We start from the raw sequence: 7033 nt of genomic DNA, 5'->3' as shown, positions 1-7033 counted from the left end.
GAGATAAAGCCATTGAAAAGGTGGAAAATGATCATTGTCTAAAAGGAGGTGCCTACTAAGTGTAGCCAACACTATAGTTACCTTCCCGGGTTTTCTTTCCTTCCTGCTAATAGGACGTTGATCTTTAGTGATGGAGTAGAGATCTCTAGATTTCAGAGAAGCTAGTCCTGTCTTGAAATGGGCCTGTGACCCAGTTCTGCATAATGGAAATGTGCCAGAGTGAAATGACTGTGGCCATCCTTGCCTCCTGGCTTTGAAGATGGCATGATGGCTGGAGCAACAGCAGCCATCATGCAACAGAGAGGCAACAATCTTAAAGGCCAATAGGAAACACAATGAGGATGATACAGGAGAAGCAAGGAAAGATTTGCCTGGGTCTTTAATGAGTCTACTGAGTAGCTGAATCAATTCCTGTAGTACCAACCTCCCAATTTCTCAATGTATGGGAAAAACAACCTTCAGATATTATAAAGTCATTGTTGGATGGACTTCCTATTCATTACTTGTAGCCAAGAACATTCCTGATTGGCACATTTTTATACTGGGGAGTATAGAAGAAAGAGAAATTAATTTCAGCTGAATTGATCAGGAAAAAAGGCTGAGAGTCATGTTAACTTAGGCCTTCACAATGTGATTTGTGTATGGGAGGCTGGAGAAAGGGCATTCTGAAGGAAAAGACCATCTGTGAAATGATAATAAAAATAGCATCATTTATATAGTATTTACTATAGTCCAGGCAGTATTCTACAGACTCTAAACACATGTTGTCTCATTTAATCCTCACAGCAAACCACTGAGGTATTATCATATACATTTTGCAGTGACAAAATAACTTCAGAGAAGTTAAATAACTTTCGTTTTTAACTGGAAGAGGCGAATCTCAAACTGCAACCCGTCTGTCCCTGGAGACTTTGTTCTTAACACTCACGTATTTCCCATTAATCTGAGAATGTTTCCCAGATAAAGGGATATATCTAAACCAAGAGTTGAAGGATAAATAGGGGTTGGACAGGCAAAAGTTTGAGAGGAAGGAAAGCAGGAGTGGGGTAGAGCGGGTATGGGGCAGTAGGCGGGGCAAGAGAAAGCCCTGGAAATGATGTAAGCTTGCGGTTATTCGCTACAGCGCTGTTTGCAGGAGCAGAAGATTAGATGACCTATGTGTCCATCAATAGGAGACTGGTGCGGTACAGTGCGGCACGCCCGCGGCGGAATGTTACGTGGCTGTCTAAAGAATGAAGATGTCACAATGTGCTGGTCGGAAAATGCTCCAGAACACAGTAAGTGAAAAGGCAAGGTGCAGAGAAGCTTGCTGCTTTGCGACTTTCCGTGTAAAAAAGCAGCCGGGAATGAGCGGCTGTTTCTCTGCGCTTGTGTATGTGCGAACGCTGCGGACAGGAAACGAGGGGCGGAGCAGTGGTCCCATGCGGACGGGCGAGGGCCGCGGCCTGTCCGTGTAGTACTACCTTTGAACTGTGTGAATGGTTACCTATTGGGAAAGAAATGGCGAACAAACTCTGGAGAAGGAAAGCAAAGGCAGTTGGGACGCCTGGCAGTCGGTCAGTGGCTGTGGGGAGTGGGAAGTGGGGAGTGGGGCAACGGCAGGGAGGCAGCCTTCCGGCGGAGACCCCGGGGCAGAGGTGAGGAGAGCGGCCTTATCCTATGGGTCCTGGAGAACCAGAATGGTTTTTCCCCAACTCTTTATTAAGGAAAATCACCAACAGGCACAAAAACAAAAGGAGAACAATGGGCCTCTATGTGCCCTGCATTGACTTCAACAGCTACCTGAGAATGACCGGGGAGACTGCGTCGCCCCTTCTCTACCCAATCCTCCCTCCCCTCAAAACCCTGGGTCATTTTATAGCAAACTCCAGACAGCATATAATTTCAACTGTGAATACTTAAGTTTATGTCTCTATATGAGCTCTTTTTTCAACATAAGCACAAAATCATCAACAATCACATCTAAAACAATCCAAGTAATTCCTTAATCTTATCAAGGATTCAGCCAGTATTCACATTTCCAAAATTGCCCGGGATGGACTGTTTTCCAGTTGGTTTGTTCCGTTCAGGCTGTGGGATCTCCACAGGCGCACACGTGGTGCTGGGTCAGTCCCTGTCGGTCGGAAGCCCTCTCTGTTTCCAGCTCTCTCCTTACTCCGCTCCCCCTGTTCCTGAGGCACCAGGGTGCTGGCCTGCATGTCCCAGACGCATATATGTGTGTGTGGTGGTGGCAACCAGCCCCTGGGCGTGGATTCCCTTGATGCAGCCACACATTCTCCTGGCCCCGTGCTCCCCGTGAACTGGGCGCTCCAGAGTGTGACTCCATCCGGACCCACTTTTTACACACTGCTGTCTTTAGAGTGACTGCTCTGGAGATGGCACTGGGCCCTCCCTCCTGGCTTCCAGCTGGAGCGCTGCGAGGTCTGCCGGCTGTCCTTGCAGCTGCGATCAGTCGGCGCTTTCCCACGTCGCTAGCGCTAAAGTTCTAGGCAGAGCAGAGCTGTGGGCAGATCTAGTTTTGGACGGTCCCCTGTGGCTGCAGTAGAGAGAACTCAGATTCGACCGCATCCTCTGGATTTGGTGGGGGGAGGGGATGAGAGGCCCCGGGTCTGACCTGAGGTAGGGGCTGTGGGGTGGTGAGAAGAGGAAATCTTTGTGGTATCAAAGAGCGATGACATCATTTGGCTGGCGACCAGCTGAGCAGTGGAGGGAGGACTGCAGTGAGGCGGCGGCCAGCCCTTCTCAGAGGTCACCGAGGTGGAAAGCTCCAGGAGGATGAGGGCTGAGAGGCGGGCGGTGGGTTCCCCTTGGGACGTGGGATTTGAGAACCTGAGACGAAGTCAAGAGGGACATTTCGTAGCAGCTGGCAGAGTGGGCCTCAGAAAAGGGGCCGGGGCTGGAGGGGCAGATCTGAGCACATGCCAGTGCTGCCAGGGGAGTGAGACCTCCCCAACCAAGGGAGACCATAAAAGCAAAAAGGGGAGGGTGCATGGCTATAAGACACCCCGATGACCACGAGCCCTTGGTGAGCCTGCATCAAGGGAATCCACGCCCAGGGGCTGGTTGCAGCGCAGGGCAGGTGACCTTGACAGGCAGAGCAGGCATGGGGTGCACGGAGCTCAGAAGTAAAGGGAAGGCATCTGCTCCCTAAACTGTAAATCTAATTAAAACACTCCCATGTGAATGGGCACAGCTACTGGGGAAACTGGCTACAGGACTGTGGCAGTGTGTGTGTCCACCCTCGGACACAGTGAGTCTACTCCCAGCAGAGACATGACAGAGACCCACACAGACATGCACTAGGAATGAAAAGCATTCCATCTACAGGAAGTCCAAGACCAGGCCAGGCCAATGTGCAGGGCAGAGGTGAGATAGTGGTGACCTCTGGGAGGAGGCCCAGGGGCCCTGGGGACTGATTATGACCTGCATGTAGGTGCTGGCCACACAGGACACCCCTCAAACTGTGTGCTCCTCTGCTCAAATGTCAGCCTTCAATACAAGCTTCCTAAAACACAGCTGGCTCAGGACCCTCGCTGGCAGCCCTGCTTCCCCCTTTGCCCCCAGAGGCCCGCTGCACACGGCAGTGGGGGGAATCAGGTCATGCCCTCCATGACTCAGAGCCCACCAGCGACTTCCTGGGTGGAGCAAAGCCAAGGGCCTTGCATGTCCCCAAGAGCCCTCCCTGGTCCAGCTCCCTGGTACCTCCCCATCTCCTCCCACTTTCCCTCTCACCGCACTTTAGCCACACCACTCCCTTGCTGTTTTTTGACCAAGCCTGGCACACTCCTGCCTCGGGGTCTTTGCGCTTGTTGTTCCCTCTGCCTGGAACATTGTTCCTCAGTACATTTGGTGGCTCCACTCTCTCCACATGTCTTTGCTCAAATGTTCTGTGAACTTTTCAAAGTGCAGCCACCATCATCCCCTCCCAGCTTTGACTTCCTCTGTGCCTCTCACCACATCTGCCACAGCAGGGATTTCACTTACTCAGCATCCCAGAACAACAGCTTACATGGCAAGGATTTGGACTTTTCTTCCCTGGCATATGCCCAGCACCAGGAACAGAGCTTGGCATACAGTAGGTGCTCAATTAGGACCTTGGCTGGAGTCCATTCGATTACTCAGGGCCTGTGCCACACTGGTTACTAAGTATTTGAATATCACTTCTGACTGGACCCAGAGAGCCTTGGGTTTGCAGAGCAGAGAGGCATGGGGTAATGGGGCAGCTGGGAGCTGGAGGCAGAGCGAGATGCCTCATCCCATAAATATCTTATTTAGTTGCCACAGGCTTCAGGTTCCACTGAAGCTCCCAGTCTTTGGGGTTTAACTCATTCTCTGTGCTTCTCCTTTCAAATGGGAATATTCCAGTGCTGGTACTCAAGCTCCTCACGTGTGGGGTGGGCTGCCTTACGCAGGCATGAGAGAGCTGTACCACAGACCACCCTGCAGCTTCAAGCTTAGCCATTTATCATTACTTTGAATCTACGGACTGGCGGGTGATGCTCATTTCCACTGGGCCAGGCGGAGCCACTCTGGGCCCGCTCATGCATCTTGCTATGGCTGACAGGCGGCTGGGCCGGGAGTCCTGACCCATCCTCAAGCCTCGCCCTCCAGCAGGCCAGCCTGGCGCATTCTCAGGGCAGTCTCAGGGGTCCGAGAGAGAGGGGAGGCTGCAAGGGCTCTCGAGGACAAGCTGGACTTAACTCCTGTCACTTCTGCTGCCTTCCGTGGGCCACAAGCCAAGCCAAGTCAGAGGGCAAGTGGACTCACCTTTCACGGAAGAAGTGCAGGGTCACCTTTGAAGGCTATGGATGCAGGGAGGCACAGAGAATCACTGCCAAGTTTGGTACTCATCTCTTAGGCTGCTTCCAATGTTCCTTTTAAATTGAGGAAAAGGCAGAGGAAATAAGTACCTAAATATGTAGATAGATCTCATGACTAAGAGGCAGCTTCTGGGCCCACTTCCTGTCTCTTGGAGTTTGAACTGAGTTGGAAGTCCAGCTACCTGGCTAAAGAGACCAGGTGTAGAGACCTAGCTGAGCCCACCCTTCCAGCCACTTCCCCCAAGCTACTAGGTGTGTGAGGGAAGCGCTCCTGGACCATGAACTCCCCAGTGGCTAGTTAAGTATTCCTGAATGACCCTGAACCAAAGCTACAAGGAATGGAAGCATCACCCCATGTGCCTGACTCACAGAATTGTGAGATCTCATCAAGTGGTGATTGAAGCCGCTGCCTTTGGGATACAATAAATGCCTGGGGCAGGATCTGGACTAGGCTTGTCTAACTCAAGATCCAAGATCACAGAGAGAATCTGACTCCCCAAAGTTGAGAGGCTCAGTTTGACAGCAAGGGAGCTGGTTCTCCAAAGGAAGCTTTGCAACAGCTACATCTTTTGAAAATAACACCACGAGGGGCAGTGCTGGAACTAACCACTGGTGGTCTGTCTCATGTCCCAGGCTCCCCAACTCCTTCAGGTGCACACCTGAGCCTTCCTACACATGTGCATGGCACCGGGCATCTGACGGCACGAGCATTCCCACCGACTGCTACCTGCCCAACATCCTGCTTCCCTTCACCCATCTTGGATCCGCCTGCAGAGCACATTTGCACTAAACCCTGTGGATTCCTTTCCTACCAAAAAATGCAGTTTCCTACCCAACGCTTATTGTTCAAGTCTTCCCTGGAGATGTCATCAATAGCATGAATGGCTCGTGCAGAACGAGAAGTGAAGGTGAGGAGGCGGCAGGGTCACGACGGCAGTAACTAATTACTGGCTTTTTTGTCCTTGTTCCTTCATGTCCACATTGCATCCATGGTTTATAATTCACTTGGTTTATATTCAAAGAAAATGCAAACACAGAACACAATAGAAAGTGTGCCATGACCAGTTGCCTATTCTCCGGGTGTCTGCACAGCAACCTGAATGTGTGCAGGACCCAGAGCCTTTGTCTGAAGCCACATGGTGGCAGAGCTGCACTGGGACCTCTCTGTGTGGTTTGTGCTCCTCATGTTTGCAAAGTGTTTGCCTATTTTCTCTCTTCACCACTCACTGTGACTCAGTACTGCCCTTATTTTCACTAAAGCCGTTCTCAAATCAGTGACACCTGAAGAGCTGTCTCAGACAAGCTTTCCTCCTTAGACTTCCCCACAGAGCTGTGGCCACTAACCATGGTCCCACCTGCAGGTGTGTTCAGTTTGTCCAGCAAGGTGTTTAAAAAACATGAGTCACCATTTAAAAAACAGAATTTCACTTCAAAACAATGGCTGACACACGGTTATCTGTACCCAGTACCTGCTTCCCCTGCTTCTTTGGTGATGAATCCTCATTTTCAACAGGGCAGCAGTGTGCATGGCTAAAAGACTGCATTTCCTAGCCTCCCCTGCGGCAAGGTAGGACCATGTGATTTGGCCAACACGACAGAGTTTGAAGTGGGCAGTAGGCCCCTTTTGCAGTTCTTCCTTCTTCCTGCAGCTTGGAATAAGGATGAATGGCTGGCACTCCAGCCGCCCTCTTGAACTATGAATTGACCTTGAGAATAGAAACTGCATGTTGGAATGGTGCAAGAGGAAGAGAGAAGGCGCCTGAGTCTCCTTCGTGACTCTAAGAAGTTGTGAAGTTGACTCTAAGAAGTCTGACCTATGTGCCCGCTGACTTGTTTTCCATGAATTAAAAATAAATGAATTCCTCTCTTGTGTAAGCCGCTGTGGGGCTCCTGTTACAGGTAAACAGCAAACCCTGAGACATAGCATCAGTAATCTGGGTTGATGACAGCATTACTGAGATATAGTTCACATACTATAAAATTCTCCCACTTATAGTGTACAGCTCAGTGGCCTGCAGGATATTCACAGAGGTGTGCATCCATCACCACTATTTACTTTCAGAATATTTTCATCATTCCAAAAAGAAATCCTATGCCCACCACCAGTCAGGCCTCCCTCCCCACCCAGCCCCAGCTCCGCCCAGCCACCTCCTGCCTCTAAGGATTTGCCTTATCTGGACATTTCACCTAAATGGCACCCTACAAGCTGTGGT

General features: G+C 50.8%; 1 long non-coding RNA gene across 1 annotated transcript; it reads left to right on the top strand.

The window, feature by feature from the left end:
- Positions 1-1086: 1086 nt before the first annotated feature.
- LOC130683666 (uncharacterized) lies at positions 1087-6689 on the top strand. The gene is made up of 3 exons (XR_008997562.1): positions 1087-1277; positions 5454-5728; positions 6334-6689. It is a non-coding gene; the product is annotated as an uncharacterized LOC130683666 (long non-coding RNA).
- Positions 6690-7033: the final 344 nt, after the last annotated feature.

This window comes from Manis pentadactyla, chromosome 4, assembly GCF_030020395.1.
Source record: "Manis pentadactyla isolate mManPen7 chromosome 4, mManPen7.hap1, whole genome shotgun sequence".
NCBI lineage: Eukaryota > Metazoa > Chordata > Mammalia > Pholidota > Manidae > Manis > Manis pentadactyla.
The sequence above is the reverse complement of the archived record's forward strand: the minus strand, read 5'-3'. Positions and strand labels throughout refer to the sequence as shown.